Genomic DNA, 6,930 nt, shown 5'->3' on the forward strand with positions numbered 1-6,930 from the left:
ACCTTGACCACATGGGATTGCTCTTTGGGTAAACCTAATAGCTCTGACCCCAAACAAAGCAAATAAAATAAACATCGTTAATTCCTGTCTTGGAAACACAGTCTACAATACTGAGACTTACATTGATCTTACCTCCTATTTTAGTACCTTGGAGCTTTGATTTAAAATGCCTACCTATCTTGTAGAACAGATTATATATTTATTAGAATTATATACTTAAACTTTACGGTAATAATATTTAGGATATTGCAAAAAAATTTTTTTAAAGATTTTATTTATTCATTCATGAGAGATACACACACAGAGAGAGGCAGAGACACAGGCAGAGGGAGAAGCAGGCTCCATGCCGGGAGCCTGATGTGGGACTCAGTCCTGGAACTCCAGGATCACACCCTGGGCTGAAGGCAGGCACTAAACCACTGAACCGCCCAGGCATCCCAGGATATTGTAGAACTCATAATAAACTAGTCTACTTTCAACCCAAACCATAAAAACCCAGTCACCACAGTAACTGAAAGCAAACAGTTTTCCTTATGAGGCAGTCAGTCACCTCTTGGGGGAAGTCGTCAAAAAGAAGGGCCTGCCAATTGACACAGGAGCTGGACCCAGGCACTTGGAGGCTCCTCACCCTCTCCTCTGTCCCTGGAATGTGGAAACTAGCTGGCCTTCCCGCGCCTGGAGGCTGCTCCAAGGACACAGCCTTGAGCTAGTGAGGTGGTTGAGAACACCTACACACTATATGTGAATGAACCCAGTTAAGGCCTCTTTATGAACTTTTAAGGTTTGGAGGGTGGATACAGGGATCCATTTATCCTGCTGCCACCCAAAAGAAGCCTCATATGTAACTAAAACTGCCACCTCCAAACCTGGAGTGGCCTGCCTCTCCTCAGGCTCTCCCAACCCTTCTGTAAGGGAGACGATTTCAGATTACACCCGGGCAGCTCCCACTCCCACACTCTTGAGATGGTTACCACTCACATCACCTCGCATTGACCTTGAACATCACAAGCAGCTCAGTCAATGTATCTGCTCTGATACAAAGAGCCCAGGAACGAGGCTGATTACAGTACCGTCTCAACATTGTCCTTAGTGACAGCTTAATCTCTGGGAAAACCTCAAAGAAGTGTCTGTGAAAGGCCTCAGTGTTGTTGGTAAAGCAGAACTCAGGAGACGGGAGCAGAGAGAGCCTTGTGGTCAACACAGGTGAAGCCAGAGTATATTTAGAACACATCACTGACTCCCCACAAATGGACGCCACCCAATCTCTCAGCAGACAGCTGCCCTCAAGTCACAAATCAGCCTAATTAATAAGCCCTCATTCCCTTTGAGAAGATTTTTTTTTTTAATTAGCTACACTAAAGCAGAATAAAAGTGAAATTAACTTGTGCCTCAGTGAATCATATTCCTTTGGGAAATGGAAATATATAAAATACTAAGTCAATTCTCAATTATCACTAGTGATGCCCATTCACACTTGAGGGCACCTCTTATCTGCCACCTGGCCACTAACTGACAGACCAAGGGCTCTAGGATCAGTTGAAGGTAGAAATAGAGGGAAATCCGATCTGTAAGAGACTTGAGGGTCAGAGAGAAATCTGCCTCCTGACAGAGGAGGAAATAGGAGTGCAGAAAGAATAAAGCTTACTCAAGACTACACAGAGGCCAATCTGCTAGAACCCAGGTCTCGACTCATAGCTCACTGTCCATTCTGAGAATTTTCTGATGGCAGCAAAAAAACAGCTGCCACACATTTTTATAATACTTCCATCTCTTCTTTCCAGCAGCCAAGTTGACTGCACTTTTGAATAACTGCTTTTCTAAAAGCTGGCACTGTTGTATACTTTATTCCCAGGACGAGGTGGGAGGTGGCTTCCAGAAAGGGACCTACCCCTGGTTTCATGCAGAAGAGCAAGAGATCTAGGTTTCAGTTGCTGTTCTACCACCGACAAACTGCATGCCTTTAGAGGAGTCACTCTTCCTACAGGCCTCAGCTTCCTCTTTTGTAAAATCAGAATGTTGGATTAGATTGTATTTACAGATGAATAACCTCCGCTAGAGAAGAATTAGAAAAATCCATAATAGGATTTACTTGATGAATTTCAGGGAGGGCATTCTATCTAAAATAAAACAGAAATTATTTTCTTACATGTAGAGATGATTATGGGGGAAATGCCACCTCTGACTACATGTTTTTTTCTGAAACACTGAGAAAATATCCAGGTAACGCATATGCCAAAATGTACATAAACTGAGAAACTGACCTTTTTAAGAGTGGCAAAGAAACAAATAAAAGCCTTTCACAAAAATAAAAGCAGTGTAACTTCATCTCCAGACACCTATTAGCAGTTACACAATTAGAAGCAGATGAATAAAAAAATTTCCCAGGACCAAAACAAATGGACAAACAGCGACAACAAAAAAACATAAACAGGCTCATAGATACAGAGAACAAATAGATAGTTGCCAGTGGGGAGATGGGGAAAACAGGTGAAGGGGACTAAGAGGTACAAACTTAGTCCATCGTGCAGGTGTAATTACAGCACAGGGAATACGGTCAATAATATTGTAGTAACGTTGTATGGTGACTATACTCACTGTGAGCATCTCCTAATATACATAATTTCTTAGCACTGCTGTACACTTGAAACTAATTTAGGTCAACTATTTGAAAAGAAACAAAACCCGGGCCTCTCTTGCTTCTGCCCTACTTTCTCCTCCCCATCAGAGGTAGCAAGGAGGTCAGAACACAGGAGAGGCTCCTGCTCAGGCGCCCCCCACCATGCAAGGCCACATCCACACATGTGAGGCCTTCAACTACCCAATCCAACACCACCCTGTTTTGATTTGTTTCAAATAAACAGAGGTCGTGTTAAATAGTTTTTTTTTTTTTAAGATTTTATTTATTTATTAGTGAAAGACACAGAGAGAGAGAGGGAGAGGCAGAGACACAGGCAGAGGGAGAAGCAGGCTCCACACAGGGAGCCCGGCGTGGGCTTTGATCCCGGGTCTCCAGGATCAGGCCCTGGGCTAAAGGCGGTGCTAAACCGCTGAGCCACCGGGCTGCCCCGTGTTAAATAATTCTTTAAAAAAAAAATTCCCCTGGTTCCAAGGGGATCTTCTAAGAGAAAAATCCATTCTGTTTTGAGTGGGCTTCTTCAGGTTTCAAGGAATTAAAAACATTAACGAGCAAACTAGTACACAGATTACTGTTGACTTTAATTATTAAACGTTCTTCAGATTCCTTCTCAAGTTACTTGAATATTTAGACCGAAATCATTGGGATTAATAAAAGGATAAAGCCCCTTGAGAGCAGGGACCATGTCTTATTCCGACTCCTTGAGTGTGAAAATACAGTACACACCTATTGAATGAATGATATGTTTTTCCAGGGAGTTTATTTCGTTTGTGATTTAAAAAACAGAGAAGTTATCTTGACATTCTCTTTTTCATTAAAATGGTAAAACTGCAAACATATTTTTTAAGCCAGATGACTTAAATGACACTAGAAATGAGAAGAATCTGTAAGAATAAAGGCGAAAAGAATTACACATATAAGTACTGCACTCTAGTTGATCAAAGCGGTCTTGTGCCCAGGTCCAGGTTAACAACTCTGCAGCTGCTATACGTATGTCCTGGAATTGGACAATGAAATAAATGGACAGTGGACAGTGGGAGCCAGATTTATCACTGTTGGGGTGGGAAGTTACAGACAAGCAAAGGAAGTCTAGAATGACCCACAGGGCAATGGATTCAAGTTGGAGACACTAGTATGAACTCACATTTGGCTTACTGTCAATAGTTATATATAGAAATATTTATAGACCTGTATATACAGGGTTAGTATACACACATACATATTTCCTTGCTCTGTCACCCCACTTGCTTTCTAATATCATTCTTCAGTAAAAGGAACCAAGGCTCCGTGGAGAAGTGGCTGAGTTTAGACTGGGGCAGGAAACACACAGGATGAACCTAGAGCACCTGGAAGTGTAGAAAGTAAGGAAGTGCTCAGAAGAAACCACAATGATGAGGTAAGTCAAAGGGACATAGGAGCCAACTGGAAATGTTTCCCATGGCCAAAGCTGGAACAATATATGAAAAAAAGGCATTGGATTATAAAATAACCCAAAGAATAAGTTCCGAGTCCACACTGACATAAATTATTAAATAAACAAAGAACAAATATGCACAGAATTACAAGTAATTTATGTAGCTACGTTGCCCATAAGGTGGAGCCTAATTCCCTACTCAAGTCTTCCTTCCAAAGAGTAGTGTGAGAGGAGGAAAAAGAGTAGCTCTATGTTAACCTGACTGACACAGTATGTCAGCCAGGTGACCAAGAATAACCTCAAAAGCAGTAAGTCATGTTGACAGTATATACGCTTCATATGGGATGAAAGTTGCACTTTCACCTCTGTGAGGTTCTCTCCAAAATCCATAACCCCAGTCTGATCATTAGAAAAACAGAAGTCATATTCAAACTGATATCTAACCAGCATGCCTAGATTCAAGATATCTAACCAGTATGCCTCAGAACTGCTAAGGTCATCAAAAATTCAAGGGGAGTCTGGGAAACTGTCACAGCCAAGAGGAGTCCAGAGTACTAAAATATAAGGTGGTGTCCTGGATGGCATCATGGGATAGGAAAAGCAACATTACGTAAAAACTTAGCAAATATGAGTAAAGTTATGGACTTAGCCGACAAAAATGTGCCAGTATGATTCACTTCCATGAACATACCATACCAGTGTGTATCAGTAATGGGGGAAACCCAGTGTGTGGTATATGAGAACTCTCTATACTATCTTCCGTAAAATAAATCGTCTATTTTTTTAGTTTATTTTTAAAAATTATATAGGATACAACAAAGTTTAACCAGATGTGGTATTTTTAGTTATTATTTTGAATATTATATGAAAATATTTTCATGTTATTTTATGAAAAGTATCTTTTGCCATGATTGGTATTTTAGTCTCCTAACATTTGTTAGTCAAAGAAATATAAATATTTTAGTTAAACTGAAAAACAAAAAAACTTGGATAATTTTATCAGAAGAAGAATAGTTCAGAGCTATTCTATATTACTTAGCTAGTCTTATTTGTTTTTTGGTTAAACTAAATGCTTGGTTAAGTCTGAACATAGTTAACAGCTTCCAACTGGTTACAGAATCAAATCAAAAGTCCTTACCATGGCCCAGGTAAGATCCTACATAATCTGGGCTGCTGCCTACCTGCTTTGGCCTCATTTAATATACACTTCCCTGCTCTATTCACTGATCGGAGCCGTACGTTTTTTTCTGGTCTAAAAATCCTCTTAAGCGTCAGGGCTTTCACTCTGCTCTTGTCTGGTATGTTAGATAATGCTGGGTAGCAAACCATCCCCAACACTTAATGTGGCTTAATGCAATTCCTATTCTGTTCAGTGAGGATTCCCTGAGTCAGTTATTTAGGCTGGTCTCACTGGGGACACTCATGGAGCTGTGGTGTGCTGGCAGCTGGAATGGGAATGGGGGGCTAAGACCTATCTGGAGGTTAGAGCTGCTTGCTGGATGGTTTTCTAGCAGGCTTTTTCAGGTGGCTGCAGCAGCGGTCCCAGAGAGCATTTGATGAAAGCAAATTACAAGGCCAGTCCATATTCAAGCAGTGGGAAAGAGACTCCATCTCTGATGGAAGGAGCAACGAAGAATATGTAGACATTTAACATCTACCATATGTAAGATGCTTTTCCTGAAAGCTTTCCGAAACTGTCTCCCCTTAAAAATCATCTTTTCACAGAGGCCGTTCCTAACCACTATTACATTTAAGGTAGCTCTTCAACCTCCATTCCCCATCTCTCATTATTTCATTTCTCGGTTTGATTTTCTGTCATTACAATTATCCATTATTTCATTGAGCAGAAACGTAATTGACTCACATCTTTATTTTTTCTGCCACAATAGGATAGACAACTAGGTTTAAGAACTGAAGAGCAGGGCAACCCTGGTGGCTCAGTGGTTTAGCACTGCCTTCGGCCCTGGGTGTGATCCTGGAGACCTGGGATCAAGTCCCACAAGGGCTCCCTGCATGGAGCCTGCTTCTCCCTCTGCCTGTGTCTCTTCCTCTCTCTCTCTCTGTGTCTTTCATGAATAAATTAGAGCAAATCTTAAAAAAAAAAAAAAAAAAAAAAAAAAAGGAAAGAAAGAAAGAACAAGAGCAAAGCACTTCAGTAAAAAGCACTTTAGTAAAAACAATGTCAACGAAAATAAATTTTGTCTCTTCTGTCCAAATGGCCTTTTTTTTTTTTTTAAGATTTTATTCATTTACCCCTGAGAAACACACACAGAGAGAGGCAGGGACATAGGCAGAAGGAGAAGCAAGCTCTTTGCAAGGAGCATGATAAGGGGCTCAATCCCCAGACCTGGGATCACGCCCGAGCCGAAGGCAGGCACTCAATTGCTGGAAGTGTATAAAGTAAGGAAGTGCTCAAAAGAAACCACAATGGTGGTTGGACCCAGGTGTCCCCATTTTGTTTTTTTTTTTTAATTCAAGGTAGAAAGTAACCTGAAATGTTTCCAACGGTTAGAGTTTCAGTCTCCAAAATTAACATACCAGTTTAGAAGTTTACTTTTTAAAGACCACCTCAGACATGAATAAATAATCCTTTAACTGAACCTCTGGTTTGTTCCAGTTTATAAGAAAGCTTACTCAGGATAAAGTTTGAGGGACTTGTTTCCATGCATCAAAGCATAGTGGCAGTCAGCGTGGCAGTCCCTGTGGCATCAGGATATCCCAAATACTGGGCCACTCTGGCCCACCACCACTTCAAAAGGGCACCCTGAGATGTGGCCGGACAACTGGCATCAAGCCTGATCCCAATCAATCCTGGTACAGAAGGTTTTACTATAAAGCATAACACTTTCCCACCATATAGTTTGTTCAAATAAAATGAGAT

The sequence above is a fragment of the Canis aureus genome, chromosome 11 (assembly GCF_053574225.1).
Source record: "Canis aureus isolate CA01 chromosome 11, VMU_Caureus_v.1.0, whole genome shotgun sequence".
Classification (NCBI taxonomy): domain Eukaryota; kingdom Metazoa; phylum Chordata; class Mammalia; order Carnivora; family Canidae; genus Canis; species Canis aureus.